Below are 24,579 nucleotides of genomic sequence, written 5' to 3' on the forward strand. Positions count from 1 at the left end.
GATAATGAGAATTCGTTGGTACCCACAGTTCAGGCTAATTCAGAAAAAAAAACAACAACAATGTCACCAATCAAGCCAATTTGTAAACCAGATAGCTTAGTCATTTGCGAATATTTGGACCGGGGAATATGTAGTAATTATAATGGCTGTTTGTATAGCGCACAGGTTCACCTTTTGGTGCTCATGACGCTTCAAAAAAAAAATGGAAAAAAAATTATACATGTACAAAATTACTACAGGGCAGAGAATAACAAACAACAAGCAAAAATATAACAGATAAAGAATACAATTTATTTCTGAACATTATGGATTGAAGTTAATCCTCAGTGTGATAGGAACAGATACGTTTTAAGTTTGGATTTGAATGTGTCTCTAGATGACAGTTGGCGTAACTGAATAGGTAATTGATTCCACAGTTTTAGTCCCATAACTGAGAAATCCCCCCCCCCCCATCCATGTTGTATTCTGGGTGTTTGAAGTTTGAATAGCCCACATGCAAAGACATCGAACACCCAAAACAAACACTTAGATGAAAGAGCTTTGTTTCGCAATGTTGTTGAAAGGGATTACCGATGATATTAGATCTATATTAGGAGATGGACTGTAATCATTACGTCATTGTGACGATACTTATAGCAATGTTTGATAAAGTAATGTGGAACCGAAGCGAGTAGTTCTGTTTATGCCCTGGCGTCAATATGGACGCTATATTTCAAAAAAGTAAATGGACATGTGGTTTTCTTTAAATGGAATAACTTTCTTCCTTTTATTAAGCCTGCAAGCAGAATGAGGTTGTGGAACATTCTTTTTATTTTTGCACAAAGTGTCAAACCACGAAATCCTTTCATGAAATCGCTTTCCAATTATTTTTCAATCATCGTAAGTATCCTTTGCCCGAGGAAAGACATTAGTTTTGATTACTTTGTTGTACGACGAAGTGGGAGGCGAACAAAAGATATGTAATCACCGAATCTACGAGAATTTCTTCTTGCCTAAGGGTTAAGACATCGTAAGATTAACAGCATAAACAGGTTTGAGGTGAATCAAAATAGCAATATAATAGATACGGCACAAATTTCCTTTCCGACCATGTCAGATGATGTGCAGTGTTTATTACGCTATTGCGTTATTGAACTCCGAAATGATCATTCTATTTTCTCTTCTCTCCGCTCATAATCATCAAATTATAGTGTATTGCCAAGAAATTCCTTCGACTTTATTCATTTTTTTTTTGCTGAGTTTGAATATCCACTGAAATGTTTTAATAATGCCGCCTCAAAATTGTCCGTTCCGATATTAAAACAAAAAGCTTTCAAGAGTATAAGCCCTTTCCTTTCAGATTTCTTAGGCGAGTTTGTTCAATAACATAAAAAATATCAAAAAGTCTGCCTTATGAATTATGTTATGATGAGTAGTATAACAGTGCATTGTAGCTAAATCTGAATAATCTCGTGGTATTGTGTGATTTTTTTTTTCAATGTCAGGGCGACACACACACACACACACACACACACACTAGCATAACACGTACACAAACTCACTAAGACACATACATATCTTTATCGATGTATTAGACCGGACGGCATTGTTCTGAATTAGGAATTCTTTGCCAGGTATATGCTGACCGTGTCAATAAATCAAGTATGTTTCACCTGCGCAAATAGAACGTGACTTACTTCGTCATCTTGGTCCCACGCGTACAGACTGGAGTTTGCAGTGGGCCCAGGTGCGTTGATAAAGCTGCTGATGATGACGTCATTATTAGTGCCACACACATGAGAAAGGAAATTAATCTGTTCACTCCAGTGTCGCGACGTAAAGCGAACTGCCCTGTATACTCTTTCTGATCGTCGAGGTATAAAACGAAACAATCGCAAGACATATCGAATCTTATGTGGAGACACATGTTAAAGGTACGCGGATTCACATTATAATGTGACTCTCCCCGACAGTCCTCTGTTGGGAATTCCACTATAGATCGTGTCTCACCAGCACATTTATAGGTTGACGCATTATCATGCAGTTGCTGTTTCCTTTAATGTTTTTGATTTGTTCATTTGCATGCATAAATTCTTCCCTCTCTTCGAAACTCGCTGATGGCTACAAGAAAATTATTTAATTGGTAATTATGACGTCAATATGTATCAAACTCGATGTGTCAGTCTTAATTGAGTAAACAAAGCTGACCCAACCAGATATTGTGTGACGTATTTTGTGCACATTGTAAATGTGTGACTGCAATGGATTCACTTTGCTGATTGGTCGAAATTTGAAATTTGAATATTGAAGGAGCCAAACATTACGAGACTACAAAAGGGAGCGAGACGGGGTTATAAAGGTATTGTCTAGTTATAATTTCACATAGTTTCAAAATGATTTTGTATTTGTTTGCTTGTTTGAAATGATAATTGTATTGCTTTAAGGCCTGAGCTATATTCTTACTTGCCATGTTTTGTTTGAAAGAAAGGAGAAATCTCATGGAGCTGGGCTAACTTGAATTTTGAAGAGTCAATCCTTAAGAGGATATTAACAAAAATGCGTTTTATTCAACTATTCAGTGTAAATTCAGTCATAAGACACTCACGGCTCAAACACAAGCAAAATTGAATGGGAAATTTGATTAAAATGTTGATAAATCGAGAACAACATTGTATAACCATCATTCCACTATCAAACACAAATTTTAATGAACATAGGCAGTTAACTTGAAAACTGTCTATACCAGTCTTGATGTGTTCATCTAATGTAATGTGTGTTTTTTTCACAAGGTCAAACTTTCAGGGTTCTTTTTATACTTGAAAAAAAAAACCCACACCAAACAAACAATGATTTATCTAACGCGAATGAGTATAACTAATTGATATCTTTTCAAGTTCAAGTTCATGTTCAAGTTATTCATTTCATGTCCAACAAAATGTAATCGCAATGAGACATTAAAATTCACATAGTGACACGAAATCAGTACAATGATGTAATAAAAACAAACTGTGAACTAAGACGCGTATGTTTTAACCTTTATGACAAAAACCTGAATAAAGTCGTCGGAGTTGCGAAGTTGTTTTATCTCTCTCTCTCTCTCTCTCTCTTTCTCTCTCTCTCTCTCACGTATTCCATTGGCGGTGTGATCTATACAGGGAAGAAGCGTAAGTAATACCATGCATGTACATTCCCAAATAAGTCGACATTTTAAATATCAAGAGTATGAAATGAATATACGTGCGTTTCTCTGCTAATGTTGACATTTAAACTATATAAAAAAAAATCAGTTTTTTCATTATATTGTTTTCTAAACTGTTAGGTGGATGGAATTACAGATATTTGTTCCACAGCCGTCATAATAATATATGCTACAATTATCCATGACGATCCAGGATTTAGAAATGGCAAAAATGCATTGAAATGCAGATGTCACAACTGCTAAGTATCTGAAGCTGAAGAATTAATTTTTCACAAATTATTTCCATAATTATGTCCACATGTCACAATATGTTATAGAACTTTGAGCAAATTCATTAACTTCATAAGCATCTAAAAGTATGTAATTCCCCATCAGTTTGGATCTGATGTTCATATTAATACACAAGAGTTCTACGTGTGTTTTTTTTTTCAGAAAATGGGGGTTATTTTCTCTTTTATTTTCATGAGCAACCGTATTGTTGCAAATTAGATACTTATAATGCATAGCACAGGTCTCTTATTAATCTATATGCACAAATCTTTTTAAGATTCAATTTCTTTTAAAGAACCTGCCTTCGTATCATCTGTTTTGTTTCTAGACGTCGTTAACATAACCTGGTAATCAAGGCTTTATAATTTATGATATTTCTATGCAATGACCAATAGAAGATTTAGAAGTTGAAAACATTTTCATCTCGGCTTATTTGCATGTGCTTGCTACCAATATCACTATGCCATGACAATTATTATGAAAACCTGAACTTCCACAACTTCTTCCCTTAATAGCGTTCGATGTTTATACGATTCTATAATTTGTACAATTTACTATCATCGTCTTCTTGATAAGTCAGCCTGAATATGGTATGTAAATACATAACAGCCCGTTGCATAATTTTCTATACCAATCCGCTCTTAGCAAAGTTTGTACACATGTATTTCATGTTTTCTGTTTTGATATTGATGATCAACGATTTCGTTAACCTTCACCTTTCCTACCAGATGATTTATATAATAACCATTTTTTTTGTATCATTTCCTTCCACACCTAACGCCGTCACACATCATTGGGTCATTATAACAGCTGGTAAGTACAACATGACGCAACATATTTCAGAGGAAAAAAAAATTCCATAAGGTTCTAGATATTCATTCGTGAAATTAATAGCTCATTATTTCGTTGATGTGCTGGTTATTAGAAATCGCCATGGGGAGAACTCGTCACAAAAAATGCGAAAAGCTAAATTGCGTGCTTTATGATCAAAAGTCGAAGTGTAATTACACTCTAAAGGACTTAAGCGAGATGTTGCTTACCCTATTTTACCCGGTAATTTACCCTGTTTACTCTGTGCTGATTATCATTATATACGGAGCAGTAAAGAAAATAAGTTAATGTGGAGAGATTTTTTTTTTTTTTTTGGGGGGGGGGGGGCGTGGTTGAAACCACTTGTGTATCTTCTTCTTTCTATTGTGAGTGTAAACTTAAGAAAAATCTATTTTCGCTATTTGTTATTCCAACTTCTGTGCCAGAGGTTATTCTTTGTAACATGAATAAGTTTTTCACATGTCAAATTATTATTTAATTTCTAAACCTACATAGCGTAATATAACGTCTTAACCTAGCTTCTGAAATGTCAACTTCGGTTTCAGTTTCAAATTCAATTCATTTTCATATTTGTTATGAAATGTCATCACAAAAAATGTATATACATAATCTTACAATACCAAAATTACAAAATACAGAATAAAAACAGATATTGGGGAAAAGGGAGCTCGGTGATTTATTTAGAGTATATTATGATTGAGGGAAAATGATGAAAAAAAAGGAACAAAAAAGTTTAGTCCAACTTCCCCACATCTAAAAAAAAAACAGAAAAAACCCCAAAACAAAACAAAACCAAACGAAAATTGCTATTAACAAAGTTTGATAATGTTCACTTTGGAAATGTTAGAGTCTGCTTCTGTAAGGTCAATTCTATAATATATGACTACGTGAGATGATGGTGACTTTTTGTTATGATTATGTTACACCTTGACAAGCTTTGTAGGGTAATATCGGAACAGCAACGACGTAATATGAAAATAATCTGTATACATTTCTCGTTGAAAGGTCAGGGTGCGCAGGGTTTTATGAACCATAATTGACGTAATTCACCGAACTCTCTTCATAATTGTAAGGTCATGCCCTGATGGAGTTGTATCCGAAACAGCCAAAGGAGTCGTAGCAGACCACCGAATTTTTGTTATTATCACCCTCTTAACGATCGAAAGCATCGCACAATTAATCCCTGAAATGATGGCATTAGGTTTGAGAAGTTGTTTTTTTTTTTGTTAACTATACACTGCAAAAAGTCCGGTGTTAAATAGTGAACACCGAGCTGGTGTTAAATTTTCGGTGCTCATTTATGGTGTTAAATTAACACCTACGGGTGTCATTTCCAAATTTTAAACTGTTTTTTGAAGAGTTTCTTAGTAACTGCACTTATTGTTGATTTTTAATTTAAAGAAGACGATCAAGACTTTTACATTAAAATACTAGATTTTTGAAAAAATGTGAAAATAAATCTACACCAAAGTAACACCAGCTGGTGTGGTCCCTTATTGAAGCTGGACGGGTGTTAAACCATTGATATTAACACCAGCAAATATCAAATCAACACCATGTGGTGTCATTTTTTAATTAACACCAGTACAGTGTTAAAATAACACCAGGTACAGTGTCAAATTAACACCACGAAGTGTCAGGTGAACACTTTTCAACACCATCACAGTGCATTTTTAACACCTGTGGGTGTGGTCCTTTATTGAAGTTTGATCGGTGTTAGATTTAGCACCTGTGGTGTTAAATCTAACACCGATGTTTTTACAGTGTATGGTAGAAGTTTCTGCCCATTAATATTCTTTTCAGTATGAGCGTGCGTTTGTGATCATAATACACTTTCGAGTGCGGCACTATTTTAATGTTCTTGTATAGTGCCTTCATCTGTCGCATTGCCACGCCTGCTGCTTCCTTCTTTAAAGACCTTATTTGTCATTTGCAGATGAAACAAACGCCCAGATTTGGTTCTTCAAAATAGTTCTTAAATGATGTGAGTTAGGGATAGAAATAACCAATGTAAAATTCAGTATAATCAATGTTATATAGATATACAAAATGTGAATAATATTATCATTATGAAAATGGTTCTAGACTAAACCATCTACACTTATGGTTTAGTGAGAAAGATAGAGATTATATTTGAGGGTTTATTACGAAATTTTTTTATGTAGGATGTTTTGTGATACAACTGACCTACACATATGTATGCATCATATGTAATATCTCAACCTTTTTTTTTAAAGCACTGCTACCAATAGTAAACAGTACCTTTAAATTGTTTACAAAGTATCATATTTAAAAGTACAACGACAAAAAACAAAACAAAAACTAACACAGATTTTACCATTCCATTTGGCCTGGATGTGAATTTTCTTAGAAATAACTTGATGACAACAGGCTTACAATTCCACATTAATGCATTAAATTTTACACACAAAAAAAGGAAAACAATCCATGCGCTGTATTTCAGCTGCTTGTAATGTTCAAACGTGTAATTTCATATGGACTCGGAGAACATTTAAGTAGCCATGTCTGATACTGGAGTTAAGTCCCAGTCTCTTCTGTACTAAAATTGTTTGGTGAGCTGCAAATGATATACAACCTTATTCGATCTTACACATTATGTGACCGTGCATCACAAAACCAACAAAAAGTCGCACGCAACATAGTCAGTCTTGAGTTTCATACAGTGTCTGATGGAGCAAGTCTACTTGTTCAATATCGTAAGTTTGGGATCATAAAACAAATGGGAAATTATGTTATAGCTGTTTTTCTAAACACTTTTTTGTGACTTTTTGTTGCTTTTGTGATGCAGGTTCACGTCATATTGTTCAGTCTTCTTGATGCGATTGCTTTGGCCTTCAGTAATAGATGATTACGTAAATTACGTAGATGATGAAGCACAAATGAGCTCCATTTTGTTGCATTTCTTGGGAAGAGATGATAAGTGTACAAGAAGGTGATGAAAACCAAACAAAACTCAAGTCATTGCAACAATCATTAATTGACCTCAAAAGCTTTTAAAATGGAGAAGATTTGCAAGTCGATTGAAATGTGATCAGTTTGAGTGGTGATCCCCAAAACATATGAAAATGCCTCGATTGGTCGAAGTAGGATGATTAAGTTCCCGAAGACAGAGCGATTTCCCTCTGGGGATCCTCCCCCGAGGCTCCCCGGGAGTGACAGCCTATTGATCTTAGTAGCTGTCTGATATAACGAGCCCCCACGCAGAACAGAGTGAATGGAAGTGGGCGTATGATCAATACGTAATATATCTGATATTATCGCTGTTGAATAATAAATATAATATATCTCTCCCATCCCTTGAGACAGCTTATGTTTTTGAAGGTCTGCTCATATCTTAATATGCTTTGTTTTATTAATTTGTGTGTATTCTTGCACATTTTTTTACTGTACTCTGATTTGAAATAGATATTAAACAGATGCGTTTACAGGTTTACAGTAGATTACATGCTTGTCAAAAAGTTTAGTGGTGGTCACTGCATGCCCTATATGCACAGCCCATCACTCTATGTTTCAAAGAAATGTCACATTTGATGCAAGGAAAGGCGCTCATGACTCAAGTTTCCTAACGGCAGCAACCAAACATGACGTCTCAAAGAGAAGTGAGAAGTGCTCAACTTGAGGTGTTCTGTCTTTCTACTGTTATACCTTATAGAATAATCCTCGTTAAAGGCAACATGAAAACGAGGTCGCTGGGTAGTTGTTATTCCTGGAGATCCACCACTAATGTTAGCATGATGGAAATAAAAATAGCGCTGTCCGAATGTGATTATTTGTAACAATTTTATCTCACTCTCTCATCCTTTGACCTGTTTCTACATTTTGATGAACGACATACTCCAACATCAGATGTGTCAGGTAAGTAAAATGCTGTTTTAATTGTGTATTTTTTTTAACTGTATGGAACTGTACACAGTAAAAACACAGATTGTTTGATTAACTTTATGAGTGGGTTAAATCGGTCTTGATAGAAAATGCAAATATCGACCGTCTTGTCGTCAGTTTGCATGTATTAATTGTAGATACACTGTACTCAAATAATACACGACCTTAAAAAAGAAAAAGAACTCTAGTTAAGACTGAGTGCCCACAAAACTCCACCAACGGATAAAGATTATAGGGCTGCATACTATTAACCGAGATTGCCTTTTCCTTAACGACAGTTTATATCCGTTTTAGATTTTTCTGATTACTCTGGATTTAACTTGGATTTTCCCTAAATTACTTTCCAATATCATGTCAGATGTCTTACTCAGTTTTCAAAATACCACCAACAATACAAGAATCCCGTCCCTTGGCAGATAACTCGGTTTCTAGAAAATAGGCTTTGAAATGAATTAAGTATTTTCAAGCAAAGTATGTCATGATTTTGGTTGCAGATATTTTAACAAAAATGCTTTCAATTCTAATGATTTGCTCTAATTTGCCCTTCGAATGGGCATTCATTAGATTATTAGATAAAATTTTGATGTATGAATAAGCATTTTTCTTTATTATTTTTTTTAACAGATCACCACATCTTATTGTTTTCTATGCATTTTAAGTTTGGTCTGCAACCTTATCAGTGTAAATTGATAACGTGTGAATCATGTGTGTATGTATGTCTGCATGTGCAAGATGTATACTCCGGAATATAAAAATCGTGAGGTTGCAGATTAGAATAATGTACTGTGACGTCACAAGTATAACGATATACCTGTAGTTTGGCGTAGACTCGGACTGAAAGCAAGAGCTATTTACCCCGACTAGAAAGTGAGAGAGGGAGAGAGAGAGAGAGAGAGAGAGAGAGAATATGAGTAAAAAGCGATGAGTGGAATAAAATCTTAATCATGATGTGACATACCTGGGTGGAACTTAAACGTGGCGTCCTGTCCTGTTTGGTAGAGGAAATTCTGTGGAGGTTAAATAGTGGAAGCTTTTACAACGACATCAACTAACTACAAAAGAAATCAGGACTTTCGGTAATCTGTGCGCTTAGAAACATCCGTAATAAGCGCCTTATAAATGTATTGTATTATTATTATTATTATTATTATTATTATTATTATTATTATTATTATTATTATCATTATCAGTAGTAGTAGTAGTAGTAGCAGAAGAAAACATGACAGAGATACTGCGATTTGTAATTAATGTCTTTGGGATTATAATTGTTGTATATTTCCTTTTCTTTTCCCCCCTCCCTCTCATCACGTCTCTTGTTGAACAGGTGCATCCTCGGGTGAGCACTCTTGTTTAATTTCATATAAAAGTCTCTACCCCAAGGTTTTTTTTTTTTCATAAAGAAATTGATTGTGGCATGTTCAGGAAATAACGATCCATGCATCACCAAGGGAAGCAAATAAGACAGGAAAGCTACTTATATTACCCCGTCCCCCCTCAAAAAAAAAAACCCACAACAACAACAACCCAAACAAACAAACAAACAAACAAACGTGTAATTTGTTGATTTCAATGCATGATCGTAGAAATGTAACGTTAATGTGTCTGCAAACTCTTCTTCATTTGTCACTATTTGAGATTTGCCCCCAGCTTTTTTTTTTAAATGATCGCATTTTTATCTTAACTTAATGAATTTCGTTGGCTGGAAATAAATGTAATTACGTGAGCTAAACTGAACATTCATTGTACAATAATTGATAACTAACGTAGTAGTACTCAATCGATATTACATGAATCCATCGGAAGTACGTTGTACATAATTATACATAGTGGTAAACATAATCTTTGCCTTCAATGCGTTGATCGCTTACTGTGCATGATTAGTGTGACTTGACAAAATAAAGTAATTAAAAGAAAGTGAAATGAGACAGGAAGAAGAAATATTACACACAAATCTTTCGTTTGATTTGCAAGTGAAATGGCAAATTGCAAAATGATTTGCAAATCAAATCAGTAAAAAATTGCCGTAAAGGTAAATAAGAAACGCATGTATTGCATTCTTGAGTGTATACTTGAAATAGCTCATGTTTGGAATATTCATGGATCTCTCGCTCTCTCTCTCTCTCTCTCTCTCTCTCTCTCTGTCTGTCTCTCTCTTTGTTTTCAAATTATCTTCTTCGATTGGCCCGTTGTTTCCATACACAGAATTGCGCAGGGGTAAGTTAACAAATAATAACAGCGACAAGAAATAAAAAAAAAAACACATTAAAAAATGTAAATTGAAAATAAAACCAAAACAGAATGAGATGATTGAAGCAAACAGTTTATGATTGCTTAAGCGCGCATGTATTGATATCATTATGAATTGATATTGTTGTTACTATCCTTGTTATTGCTATTGTTGTTACTATCCTTGTTATTGCTATCATTTTATCATTAATATTATTGTTACTTTTCTTTTTTATCATTATCTCTATCATTATCATTGTTGATATGATCATCGTATATAATATGAGTAATCAACATCCCAAACTATATCAGTAACTAGTATGTGATAATGTAGCGAGTAAACTATTGTTAACTCAGCAAGCAGGTTCTTTCAATAATTGTATGAAGAATGAGTTCTGCGCAATAGCGAATAACATTTTGCAACTACTTATAAAGAAGATGAACGTCACAAAAGGGAAGATTTATGCTTTAACCTACGTTGTCAAATAATGCATTGTGTACAATTAATATTTGTTTCCGTTTTAAGTCGTAATTGGTCCGATGACGGATGATATTGATATACCAGCCGAAACCAACCTCTGCCATCAGTCTGATGGCTTTTAGCGATTTGGATATAACTTCTCAATCAATCATGTACATTTTACTGAAAGTAGATTTGTCATCAGCATGAAATTAGAATATTGCAATCTTTTTACAGTGTGTTTCTTATTTCTTATTACCCTTCTGTCTTAACAGAGTTTTCAAGATGACATGTTTGGACGCGTAAGTATACTTCTTTGTTTTGTTCAGTCACTATTGCGTATTTCACCAGTAAACGGTAATCATTTTCTACAGACGAGCATTTTGTGTAGATCTAAGATGACGTGGCAGATGACACCATACTCATCTGATATTCCTCACCCAGCCGATCTATGACAAGTTATTCCCTTCCAAGGAAGCTTATGAAATTGATACTTCCGTTGTTAGGGGGAAAAATGAAAGGCTAATCTTATCTGATCGTTCGGTCGGGGCAGGGTAATCTGTTTGTCCCCATGTACTTCCTAAACTCATACGACCGTGTACCCCTTGACATCTCGCTTAACCCTTTGGGAAGATGGGGTATGACCTGGAAGGAAATGCCTCTCCTTCGGGATCGCTTCTCACGCAGCAAAATCTTACTCTGGTGTGTAGGATATAGTACAGTATGTCAAAACAGAAAAAAAAAAACTACAATCTGATTTTTGCATTGATAACTCCCAATATGATTAAACTGTCTAAATGTTATACTTCGAAGTCTTAAAATACAACATCTTAGCTATACTATGCAGAAAAACCCATTTAATTTGGTTAAGTATTCACAGTGAATGTGGATTGTTGTAAAGCAGGTCATTGGTCTGATTCTTCCAAGTTTAGCACTTGGATGCTTTTGGAACTGCGTATATAGATAATGTGTGAACACAATGGACAGAACTTGGAGGGAAGGGATTCCTTACATGATCTACAAAACTCGTAATTTCTCTTTGACAACTGAAGCAAATCGGATGAGGTTTTCTGTAAGATGTGGGCAGTTATTTATAGTTTCATACCCTGAAATTGTATTTGAATTGATTGACTGTTTTTAAAGTTATCATTGCGGAGGGTCCTGTTGTATTTTCTTAAACATACGGTATAGTGTTTTTTAAGTGTAATTGCGTCGAGGTTTAAGCTGCCTGTATAACATGTATGAGAAATTCAGAATACTGATTTACTTGTGAGTTTCGTCGTAAGATTGCGTCGGAGAAACTTCTGAAGCTGTGGTTTTGTGATGAATATTTTTAGTCAGTTTTCGTTAAATATGCAGTTTGAAATCATGGGTCGGCCAGGAGCCATTTCAGTATCTAAACTTTTCTTGTAAATTTAGATGCCTTTTGGATCGTGATTGCAAGCTACTCAAATTAGACCGCGCTACGTATTCATACGAGTTTTGAAGAGTGTTTTGCCTTTAACTGTACAGCGTCTTAATTCACAGCATCTGTATTATTCTGTTCATATTGTGTGGGATTTTTTTTTTTTTGGTTCCTCTGGTTAAATTATCACCTTTATATCATCTTCTCTATGTCTGTCTTGTAGAAGCGACAAGCGATGATTAGGAAACGAATAAGTGAATTATTTCAACTGCCTGCTGCCAGCGACAATGACTAACAACTAGAAAACCTGCTCTGGGAATGCTTATTTTGGTAAGTCAGCATGTAGTATATTAATGGGTCGTTTGAGAGGGGTCATCCCACGAGCCCGACACCCACGAGTTATACAGCCCACGAGTCATACACTATAGGCAATCGAGTCCGACAGTATATTAGCAAACAAGGCCAACAAGTCTGACACTATTATTATAGGAAAACAAAGGCCCACGAGACAGACGCTGCGTACATTACCCCCTTTGATAAAATGTGTGCCCGGAATGTGTGTCGCACTCATGGGTCTTATTGGCCTATAGTGTCGAGCTCGTGGGCTGTACGTCTCGTGGGCTGTGCGACTCGTGGGCTGTACGACTCGCGTAGTGCGTGACTCATGGGTTGTATGACTCGTGGGTGTCGGGCTCGTCACGTGCATCCGAATGAGTGTTCAATTAGATAATATGTTATTTCATTTTTGTTCAGTCTTTAGACACCAGTTAGATTTTAAGCTAAAATTCTATTTGCAAAACAATATCCACCACATTTAACGGACCTAAACCAACGACCTAAGCTCAGTGTAATATCTTTTCAAATTTTAACAGCCACATTAAAATATTCATACTAAAAGTTGTCGTCATTCTCTTTTTCATTAGCCATACTAAATAACTTTCATGTATGTTCTTTGTTGTGTAATCTTTAATCATTCTCCTTTTCATCAAGTTTACTAACGCAAACATTTTCTCTCTTCTTTTCCGTTTCACTCCAAATGTCCTGGGTACCACTTTCCCCTCTATAGGAAAGTGCTACAAGGTCTTATACCTCAAACTCACTGTCTTCGTTTTTTTTCCTCTTGTTCATTTTGCATTTGATTTGAGGCCGCCACCCTAGTCACACTCTGCTCACTCTTCTTTCTTACTTGTAACAAAACATGAATTGGCATGATATTACATGAAAGTACTTAAGGGTTTGTCATGCCTTGTTATGAAGATGAAGTATGAATGTATATACCATCATAACTGTATGATTGTTTATCACAATGTTAGCTATTGTATTATACCACTCATCGCTATAGTGTACATAGGCTTCATTCTGCTTAAAAGGCAGCTATGAAATAACGAGAATCAGAGCAAAATTGTCAGCAATAATGACACGGACATTGTATGAAGTCATTGATTTCAAATGTGCTTTCCATTTATCTACAGGGGTACTAGGACACCTCATTGATTTCAAATGTGCTTTCCATTTATCTACAGGGGTACTAGGACACCTTTGCAGTTGAAAACCAGTCTAGAAAGCTTTTACTGCAACAAAAACCACCCGTCGGGAATCTCACCACAAGCTTTGCCATCACATGCCAATCCGCAAGCGTACCACGCAACATCGTCTTAATGTGCAGTATACATCCAACTGGATTCACCACTGTGTGTGCAGACGGTCCACAAACCTAACAGGAATACATTGTAACTTTTAACAGATTGTACCAAATAAATGTGCAAGCCCTGATGCCTTATCAAACCGATCGGTGTGTTTCTTTGCACGGAAGTGTTGTTACTTCACAAAATTACCTTCGTCACTACTTTGTCTCTTGTTTTCCCTCCTGCAAGCGTATAATAATTGCCAATGTTTCTAAAGCTCTGAGCTCAAAATGTCGGCACTTCATGAGCGGTCATTCTGTACATCATATTTACGCGCGAAAGTTCCCCCATCTATTTCCTCACCCCATCCGTCACTTTTCTCCATGTTTCAATGTCCTCTCATCACTAAATTAGTTCGTGGTGTTTCACAAGTGGCAATTTTACGTTTGGGGCTCTCGGACAAGATAGTGACGAATGACCAGTGCATTAATTTAGATCAATTCGGCCCCCGTTTACTAAAGTAGAGAGAAATGTCATAAATTGACAAATATTTGGCTTCATTCCTTGGATACGATATGACGCTGGAACCAGATGCAATCAATCAGGTTACTCCTTGTTCCAAGAGATTTATGGCTTTTTTTTTTTTAAACTAACCACTTAAAACTGCCATCTCATCTACTGAATATAAAAACGATTTTCGTGGTGAAAGGTAATAATTGAAAAAAGGGGGAACCTTGCGTACGTGATCGCATCTTCGAAAAGGAGTACGATCCAAACATCGCATCCTTAATCCCATACTCAATCCATAGGTTTATCAAATTACAACTCTGTAGACTGGTCAATCGATAAATTTAAAGATCGCAAAATGCCAAGCGTATATATAGACATGTGGAATTTAGAAGCTTTTGAAATCAGCGATGCCTTTCGTCATAACATTGCGCAAACTGAATTTTGTAAACAGATTTGCAGTGTTTACCTTTACACTAAAGTTCTCCAACTTGTCAGTTTTGTTTGGTTCGTTTCTCTAGGAGTCAGTAGATGTTTTCCTTATCGCAAATATTAAGAACCACGTTCGCTCTGTTTGTATATATTGTAAATACAAAATATACTTCAAAGACTCGTCTTGCAATCTTGCAACATTACGCCCCCTCTTTACCGGAACATTGCCATCTCATTCAATGGTGTGGTAGACTGAATTGAGCTGCATGGTTATTGAGCTTCGCGTATTCTATTTTAGTTTCACCACCGTATTGTTTAATTGCATAATTGCCACCCTTTTAGATTATGGAATCATTGAGTATTTTTTTTTATTAGAGAGGCAAATATCACTTGTACACCAGGTACCCATTTTGTAAAACCCGTTTCTTGATTTCGAGAAATACAATGTTGCATTAAACAATAGTTGTTTGATGCCTCTGAAGTAAACATTAGATTTGTAACTGCATAGCTAACTGTGGTCAAGAACACTATTGTCAAGTGATTTGCTGAAAAAAACCTCACACGTTTTTAGACAAGTTGCTTATTCGTCAATGCTGACACACAAAATCACACCGAATCGCTGCCCGCTAATGTGCAGTTGAAGTGTTTTCTGCTTGTAGCAAAGCTGATCAGAGTGTTCATCAGGATTCATGTATAAGCTGAAACAATAAAAAACATTGGAAACGTCCTGCGGTACCAACAAACATGCTGTTTTATGGTAGCTTTTGGAAAGACTGAAAGAAACAGAGAGAGACAGACAGACAGACAGACAGACAGACAGAGACAGCAAGACAGGAAGTAGGCTTAATATATAGTCATTCCACTTTGTAGGCTCAAAGCATAAACATGTTTGAAAAGAACGCGGTCAGTCTAGCAAGTTTATACACTTGAGGTGACACTTTGTATAATTTCTTTATATCACTTTTAAATAAATTCTGTTGCATAAAAATATAGGTCTATCGGCTTAATTCAGCAAAGTCCAGGCTTTATAGCGCAAGCCATGTTACTAACACTTTCCCCTCCTTAATGGCAAAGTTACACTGTGTATGCTTCTTATGTGCTTGCGTAGGTGTTTTGTTGTTGTTTTACGATGATCAATTCATAAAGTTTTAAAATGACCCCCCCCCCCTTCCCGAGGGGAAAAAGAGCAAACGGAGAAAGAAAAAGACAAATAACGTAACATCAGAGGTTGTTGTCAGTGGTTGTTATCAGAGGTTGTTGTCCTCTGAAGGCTTAAGAGATGATTATTTTTGGTTTTGCCTTGTGTTAATGATGATGAAAGACAAGTAATGATGATAGTGTTGATCATAAGATGATAATAACAGGGAATGCGCTAAAAAAGTTTTAGCACATAACCCAGACTCTGAAGTAGTTCGAAGATAATACTTGCATGAATAAAGTGACTTTGTTTCTATGGCACTTAATCCCGGGTAAGTCATCGAACTGTGAAGAGCGTTTTAATGTTTGCCGTTCAGCAATGATACCTGCTTTTGTATGGCAATTTCCGATTGGCTAATTGGTGCTTTGATGAGATGATTATATGTCAAACTAATCGTCGTTTAATATCCACTCGAGAGTTACTGCAATATCATATCGTCATGTGCGGTGTAAACAACTCATTCGATTTGTGATTAAATAGAATAAATCAGATTATTTGTGATCGCCCAGCTCAAAACCCACCAAAAAGAGACCAAAGTGAGTTTCCACTTTTCTATATACAGTATAAAAAAAGTAAGCTCTAAACTTTAAAAATGATATTTAACTTGTAATAATTGCACTATCCTTGCCCATTCCAAAAGTGGTTGAAATAGGAGAAAGGCACGTGGTGCAGTTTCGCAGAAAAGAGAGAAAGGGAGATTAAAGATTAACGTCACTCAGGTGTTCTGTCCACGAGTAAAGTAAAGCAGCACCTGTCTCAAAAATATGGTCTAGAAAGCTGCTTACATCTTGATTTCAAATCGTTTTTAAGTCACCAAATTTCGGCAGTAGGTATATAGAGAAAAGATTACTCACATAGGTAGGACAACCTTTAAAGTTTTCTGTCGGTGAACCTAAATCACTCATTTGGTGCAGTACAGAGAATCCTATGCGACTCTGTGTTGGTTTTGAGCTGGGCATTCACATTTTATAATTTCATGGAGGCTCGGGTTGATGATTTCACGGAGCATGCGCTATAGAATATTGCATTTTCGCATTTAAATGTGTGAATAGTTGATATTTCGGGAAAATTGCTTGTTCTTATTCATTGCTTCTCGTCTGTAAAGCCGTGCTAGTTTTCTCGTGGAGGTTTGTAGGTTTGTTAAGAAATCAATCTGCCATTTCATTTCAAATGATACCATAAGAATTACCCCCCCCCCCCAAAAAAAAAAGAAGAAGATAAATAACGGTAAAAGAAAAGAAAAACATATAAATGTCAGATTTATGATAGGCTCAACGTTTACATTGTATTCTGTTTTATTTGTTCCACTTTTACACAACTCAAAAAAGAATTACACACAAAAAACAAGGGCTTTGCTGGTTGACGCAGGCATTAAGTGTAGCTTACACTGTTTTGTGATGTTTGGATAACAGAAGATAGCAAAGATGAGAGAAAAAACCCGAAATGTTGCAGCTTTAATACTTAGTGATTGTATTTAGTATCTATGCCTGATAAGAGGGAGAGAGAGAGAGAGAGAGAGAGAGATTTATAGAATAGAAAGGATGATCAACCATGTATGAAATTTTGACTTTGGAAAAGATGCATATGACTGTGTCACATCTAGATATAAGGACATAACAGACATTTGTACTTCGAGAATGGATTGATTTTTGTTTGTTTGTTTGTTTATTGTAGGCGAAATTTGATGACATACTTGGTCTTCAAAATGCTTTCCTACAAATGTTGTAATCCTGCTTATCAAATGACTAAATGAAAAGAAAAGAAAGAAAAGAGTAGGTGTGAAATGATGAAAGTAATCTATGTGAGCCACTGCTACAGTCTATTAACGCTTCGTCTTGTATTTGCAAAGTGCGAATGTTAGCTGTCTCTGATGACCATCCGGCATCCGGCATTTTTCTGTCTTATCATTATTTTTGTCACTTCTAAAGGATGTTTCAGTGATAGAGATTTTTTCCCCATTCTGATATTTGTTTTTTTGTATTGTATGAAATCGTTAACTGCTGACATAACGGTAGACTACTGTTTTCATAGAGTGGTTGACACAGCTTCATTTCTTTGCACCTCACTTCTATCTTATCACATTTTGCAGGTATTATAGTCACATTTGAGAAAAAGAGAAAAATCTTGAATGCGGCCCATGTATTCTTCGTGGATGTTTAACATGACATTGGACTCCAAATCTCATGTGTTACTGTATCAATAAAACAGTCGAAAAAAAAAACCCAAAGGAAATATGAATGATTGTTCAGCACACGAACGATAAACGAAGTAGTACATCCCCTTCAACCCCAAAACAACAATGACACATTTTGCTAAACATATCGATAATAAGAAAAGAATGATGTCATTAAATGCATCATTATTATCGAAAAATGTGTGTGTAACTCAGAAGGATTAAACGGACTTTGTCGTGAAAATACAATCTGAAGAGTTCGTTCTACTGAAAAAGACAAAAAAAAAAAAAGAAAACCCAGTGAACATGATAACCTAATAGCCAGGATGAAGTGTAACGTTTTGTGTGAAAAAAGGCATGAGCCGTTGCCGTTACACAATCAGTCAGGAATAAAGAAAGTCATTCGCCATCGCCGCACATTTTATTTTCAGTTTCTTCTGTTCTACGAGATCAAGTATGTTACGAGGGTTGTGCAATTAATACCAAGAGTGAATCTTTATTCTCTGTTATTAGTTATACATGATTTTATTCTTTATTTTGTCTAATTCTGATTAGTAATCGATGTATTTGAATTCCTTATTCCTTATGCAGATGTACATGATGTAAATAACTAAACATATTATTATCAATTCCTCTGCTTGTCCAGGAGTAACTTGCTTTTACTGTAGCTGTACTGTCTTACATTTTTCTGTTATTTTCTGCCAAGAAATGAATAAATTATTTATAATATTTCCTTGTCAGCAGTACTACGAATATCACTGTTGTGTCGTACTCTGATTTCTGCAGAGAAAAACCGTGTAATTGATTTAAAGGAAACCAAAGTCCAATCATAAGACGTTGATTGGGTGAAAGCGATAATATTAGTAGATCACATCAGTGAAAGTTTGAGGGAAATCGGACAACAATGATTCAGAAGCTATGAATTTTTAAAGTTTTGGTGGCATCATCACTGTATAAGGAGACTACTACAGCTCATTACGTTATTGGCTAAAAAAATATGAAGAAAATATTGGAAAAATTCAACACATCTTTTTTTTTCTAGCATAATGAAAGAGCACTTGTTTCACAACTCTATTAGAAAGCAAGGAGAAAAATAGTAACCTTAACATTATATCAGTAAAAAGTCGATTGAATGTGTAATTTTCATTAAAATGAAATTTTGAGCAATTCTCCATATGTATTTTTCATATTGTCGTTAATAAAGATGTCATGAAGTGATTAGTTTATATACTTGTCCATGATGTCTGCAGAGATAATATAAAAATTCAAAAAACTTTTGAACAGGCCCTCCGAATTTCCTGAAACTTTCACTGATGTTTTACTAATTTGCTGCTTTATAATTCACTCAATCCACAGGTATATTTGCAATGGGTGTTGGGGATATGCAGGCGGTCGGTCAACATCTTATCCTCATAAAGTCGCAAAACCTATAAACAGACGACAAAATGATAAAATTATATGAAAATTCACGTTCGCTTAAAATCCAAAAGATTTATATTTCATCCGCCTCTGTCCGAGATCAAATCTGGGAATATTTTGAATTTCTGAAACATCTTTCTAACGGAGTCTGTAATTGAAATATCGTGTTTACATACGTAATTTCCTAAACCCTACCCTGCGGCTAAACTATTAATCATTCCGTTTTCGTCCGCATTAGAAATGGATTGGGAAAAATATATGTTTCAATAAAGAATCTTAAGAGTATAAAAATCTTTAAAAATGCACAGATTAGGAAATTTGATGTTTACGACTTTATTGAGCTTCGTGATGTCAAGTTATTCTCTCTATATAGGCCTATATATGAAGAGTTTGTTCGCAAAAACTGATAAGTCCATATTTGCCAAATGGAGATATTTGCGATTAAAGGTCAAGAAAAATAAAGAGAATAATAAGAAAAAAAATGCTTCTTTTGACCACAACTTTAAAAATTAATCTTTAATTTAACTATCATTATATGTAGTGACCAATAAATCGTTTAAAAGGTATCATTTTGTACTTTATCCCAGAAACCGTACTTCAAAATCTTCAAAACAAAAATGGACTGATCGGTTTTTGCGAACAAACTCTTTATATATATATGTATATGTATATATATATATATATATATATATATATATAATTATATATATATATACACATAAAATTATATACATATATATAATTATATACCTATATCTATCTATCTATATATATATATATATAACGTTATATCTTTTCTTAAGACATCTTTGTTTTTGCGCACTAATTTTGACACTAGTTGGTTGTTATACATACACCTGGAATGTTTCGTAGAATATATTATTAAATTTACTCTCTTTTTAAAAAATAGCAAAACAAGTTCCAAAGTTTGGGAGTTTACCGGTTATACAAGTTTAATAAATGCATGCTTGTTGATGTTTGAAAGGGGATGTTTACAATAATTATACTTATTATTGAATGTACTTGTCTATTAGCGCGGCACCAAGCCTTAAATTTCCTAACTTTTTAACAATTTCCACAAACTTCACTGACGCGATCTACACTGATATTGCTTCATTCACTCTAACCACGAGTTTATTTGTGGAAAACTTCTCCTTTAAATGACGGTGCTGGCAATTACAGTATTTTTTCAGATAAGCTTGTTAACAAACACGCATGCCTTTAAAATGAAACTTATTCTCTCTTTTGAACTTAATGCAACTAATCCACCAGGAAATGCGATATGCGTATAATGTAATACCAAAAAGCCTTGACAAATCGTAATCAGCCCATGTGGACATTTTGGACAAAATGACCTTTCTTTTTTTTTCTTGGTTAACTTTACTCGTTGTCAAAGCGACATACATAACAACAGAATTTCATGTTGAATCACAATATGAATAGCTTATAACAGTTTGTCAGAAGAAAATCTGACAAAACCATCTATAATAGCCCGCCAATTTGCACTAAGGAAACATCAATTTCACCTGTCATACGTACGTTGCATGCATTATCATACTTTGCTATTTGTTAAAGGGATCGTATAGGTCTGGTTTAGAATTGTGTTATGAAATACGAAAGAGCATGTAATTTCAAGGGAATTAAACAATTATTCGATGAAAATTTGTTTTGATATGACCAAGATATCTAAAACAAAGGGATCCTAATAAAAGGGGAGACCCACCTTTTCTTAGTATCGCTTCGTTTACTTTGTTTTTGGATATCTCAGCCATTCCAAAATCTCTTTTTATCGAATAAATGTTCAATTTATTTTAGAATGGTACTAGTATGCTCTGTAACATTTTTCATAAGTGGTTTCTTAGTATCTCGCATAAAAATTAAAAGCTCAATACTCATCTCCACCTGGGCCAGTAGCGGTGAGTTGGCTCACTCGGTAGCGGCGTCTGCCTTCGACCCAAGCGACCCGGGTTCGATACCCGAATCTTTCTGAGCAATATCGTCCCCTCTATAGCAAGAGGAAAGACACCACTCAGGTAGGACATGAAATGGAGATCGCGAGTGTGAGAGAGTCACAACTCGTGCACGTAAAAGATCCCGCTTCATTCATTCATCGCAATGAGCAGGGTGATTAACCCGGTGAAGTGGTCCCGCCTCACATCCAACTGAACCCCATGGAAGACCAGTAAGTATAGCTGAGTATTTGCTATCTAGCCATCTTCTCAGATGGAAAGTGAACAAACAAACAAACAAACAAACAAACAAACAAAGTACTTTAACATCTAATATTTTTAATGAACACTTGTGTTGCTGTCAGGACTGGTTGACGTGTTGGCCATGATATTATGATCATGTCATGAATATTATTGTTACTTCATAGATGCTTCTCACAATAATTTTAAACCCATTCTGTTATCACAAATCATCTTTTCTGTTCATGCGCTACGCATATATGAAAGTGGAACGAACTGGCTCTGTACTCTTGTGCAAATAACTTTAGAATGCCCGAGGGTTTGCGTCTCTTTGACTCTATAGAGGGCTCTGTTTCGAAATTCAGCGCAGGACTGTGTATCCATTAATTGCGATTTGTCAAAATATCAAAAAGACACTTTTTGATTCGGAAAGACCAGTCTAGATGAATGTACGAAAGACGCAAAAGGGATTCAGTCATGTTTACTAATAGAATCCATTGCCATGAAGCCATGAAATTTATGATGATAATAACAATAAAATTCATATTGATAACGATGACGATATTGTGATGGTGGTGATGTTGATGATGATGATAATAGGCATAATGATGATGATGATGATGATGATGATGATGATGATAATAATAATAATAATAATAATAATAGTCATTATTATCATTATTATTATTATTGTTATTATTATTGTCATTATTATTACCATAAGAAAATGAATAATGATAGTAATAAAAGCAATTGCTAGGAAAATAATGATGATCAATCTATTAGAAACTAACAAGTGATATCAAAACAAACTATCATACACACAAGGATCATCCTTACCCCTGACCAGCTGTTCTTTAAACTTGCTGCATGAAGCACAACAGTTACTAGGCCTATTTGGACATGTATATCCAGCAATCAAGAAAAGTAGTGACTTTATTCAACCCTGCTTCCCACCAACGCCATTGGCTTAATTGCCAGTATCTCTTGAGCTTACTGTGTCTGCGAAACTTATGTAAGTATATCATCATGAAGAGAGATTTATAGCATCTTGTAACCCGAAATATCATGACTTTCTAATGTGTTGAATTATAAAAAAGTATTATTCCTATAGTTTGAGGGAAACGGACAACCTATAACGCAAAGTAAGATAATGTGTGAACATAATATACTCTGGATATAATCTAAAGATATCATTTCATACGGAGCGTGTCATATTGTTTTTTAAAAATGCCTATCATTATATTTGCCTATAATACGGTGTGCAGTCACAGTGCACAATTGACTGAATCCAAATTTCAACCCTATTTCTTTCTCAACTCATTAACTGTGCTAACCTTGTTATTAACTTAACTGTAGTTACACAAATTATATAGACGTAAAATAGTTTGGAAAATTAAGATTGATAAGTTTCGTTATTCGAAAGCTCGATCAGAGATGTTTTGTTTCAGTTTCAGTTTCAGTAAGTTTTATTTCTCCACTTGTACATAACAGAAAATAAGTATAACGATATCAAACATTATTCACAAGTCATGAAAATATAAACGAGATTTCATTACAAGTATAAAAACACACGAAACAATACATGAATTTCATTACAGATCTTTAAGAGTGCAGGTGGGGGAGACCGTTATCAATAAGAAAATCGCTTTACTTGGACAACGGCCTCTGACTTTATTATAATTGTGACTTTATTGTGACTTTGTTAAGTGGTAATGTTGTTTACATTGAGCTTCCAAATCTATTGCTTTTCAGCTGATTAGACCTGGAACTGGCACCAGAAATATCTTTTTTTTCTTTTGGACCCCCTTTACGGAATTCCTGGATCCCCCCCCCCCCCCGTGTATTAATTTGCATCAGGGTTGATCTTCGGTCATTCTAAATTTTCAATAATAAGTAACCGAATTCTGATTAAAGGAAGGAGTTTGAGGGTACTACACAGTAGTAAACATGACATAGATAACAGTTTTATTTTTTAATTGACATAATACTGTACTAGCTGTTGCTGACTTCCAAGTTCATGCCTGTTATTTTTGACAACTAGTTTGAACATTCCCCCTTTTTCCTGCTCATTTTCCATATTTTTTTAATACGATAATTGTTATATTCATGTACTTTATCGCTTTAATCTCATTTTGAGTTCCCAGTATAAATAAGGCAAATAGTGAACGTTTATCATATATGACAAAACACAACTATATTCGGGTATTCTAAATGGAGTGTCTAGGCCTATGGGCATCACATTTCCTTTTTTTTTAAAATCAAATTTTATTTATTTTCGTACCAGTCCAGAGCTTTCGAGCTTTTCACCCAAATTGAAAAAGAGATCAAAAATGTATGCAACCAAAACAAGCTCAAACGGTAAGCATTTTATTGCCTCAAAATCCCGGCTTAAAATAAAGTACCGGCATCAAAAAGATTGGAACAGAAAATACAACGTAATAACTTTTACATTTGAGCAATGAATGCTTGTGTGGTGAGAGAAAGAATATCAATTTTCTATTTCTTGTGTCACTTCGTTCAGCTCTGATTTTGCTCAAAAGTGAGAAATTTCTGTTCTGGAGGTACACTGTATCGTCTCTGACAATAGCTGGCGCTCCTTGCAAAAACCACACGAGCTCGATGCCCACGTCATCACATGTGCACAGTAGCAGATGGACGCGGACTAGCAGACTGTGTTATGTACTACGCGTGTAGTAGTGATAGCGTGGACTTCCCCATTGAGTTTTCCCAAGCTGTATGTGCTTCATTCACACGCGAAAA

General features: G+C 35.2%; 1 long non-coding RNA gene across 1 annotated transcript; it reads left to right on the forward strand.

Annotated features, from left to right (window-relative positions):
- The first annotated feature begins 11,142 nt into the window (after positions 1 to 11,142).
- Positions 11,143 to 13,990, forward strand: LOC139719284 (uncharacterized). The gene is made up of 3 exons (XR_011710092.1): positions 11,143 to 11,170; positions 12,497 to 12,603; positions 13,797 to 13,990. It is a non-coding gene; the product is annotated as an uncharacterized lncRNA (long non-coding RNA).
- The last annotated feature ends 10,589 nt before the right edge of the window (positions 13,991 to 24,579 follow it).

The sequence above is a fragment of the Diadema antillarum genome, unplaced genomic scaffold, assembly GCF_040938485.1.
Source record: "Diadema antillarum isolate AM-2024a unplaced genomic scaffold, OU_Dant_1.0 scf00000108, whole genome shotgun sequence".
Taxonomy (NCBI): domain Eukaryota; kingdom Metazoa; phylum Echinodermata; class Echinoidea; order Diadematoida; family Diadematidae; genus Diadema; species Diadema antillarum.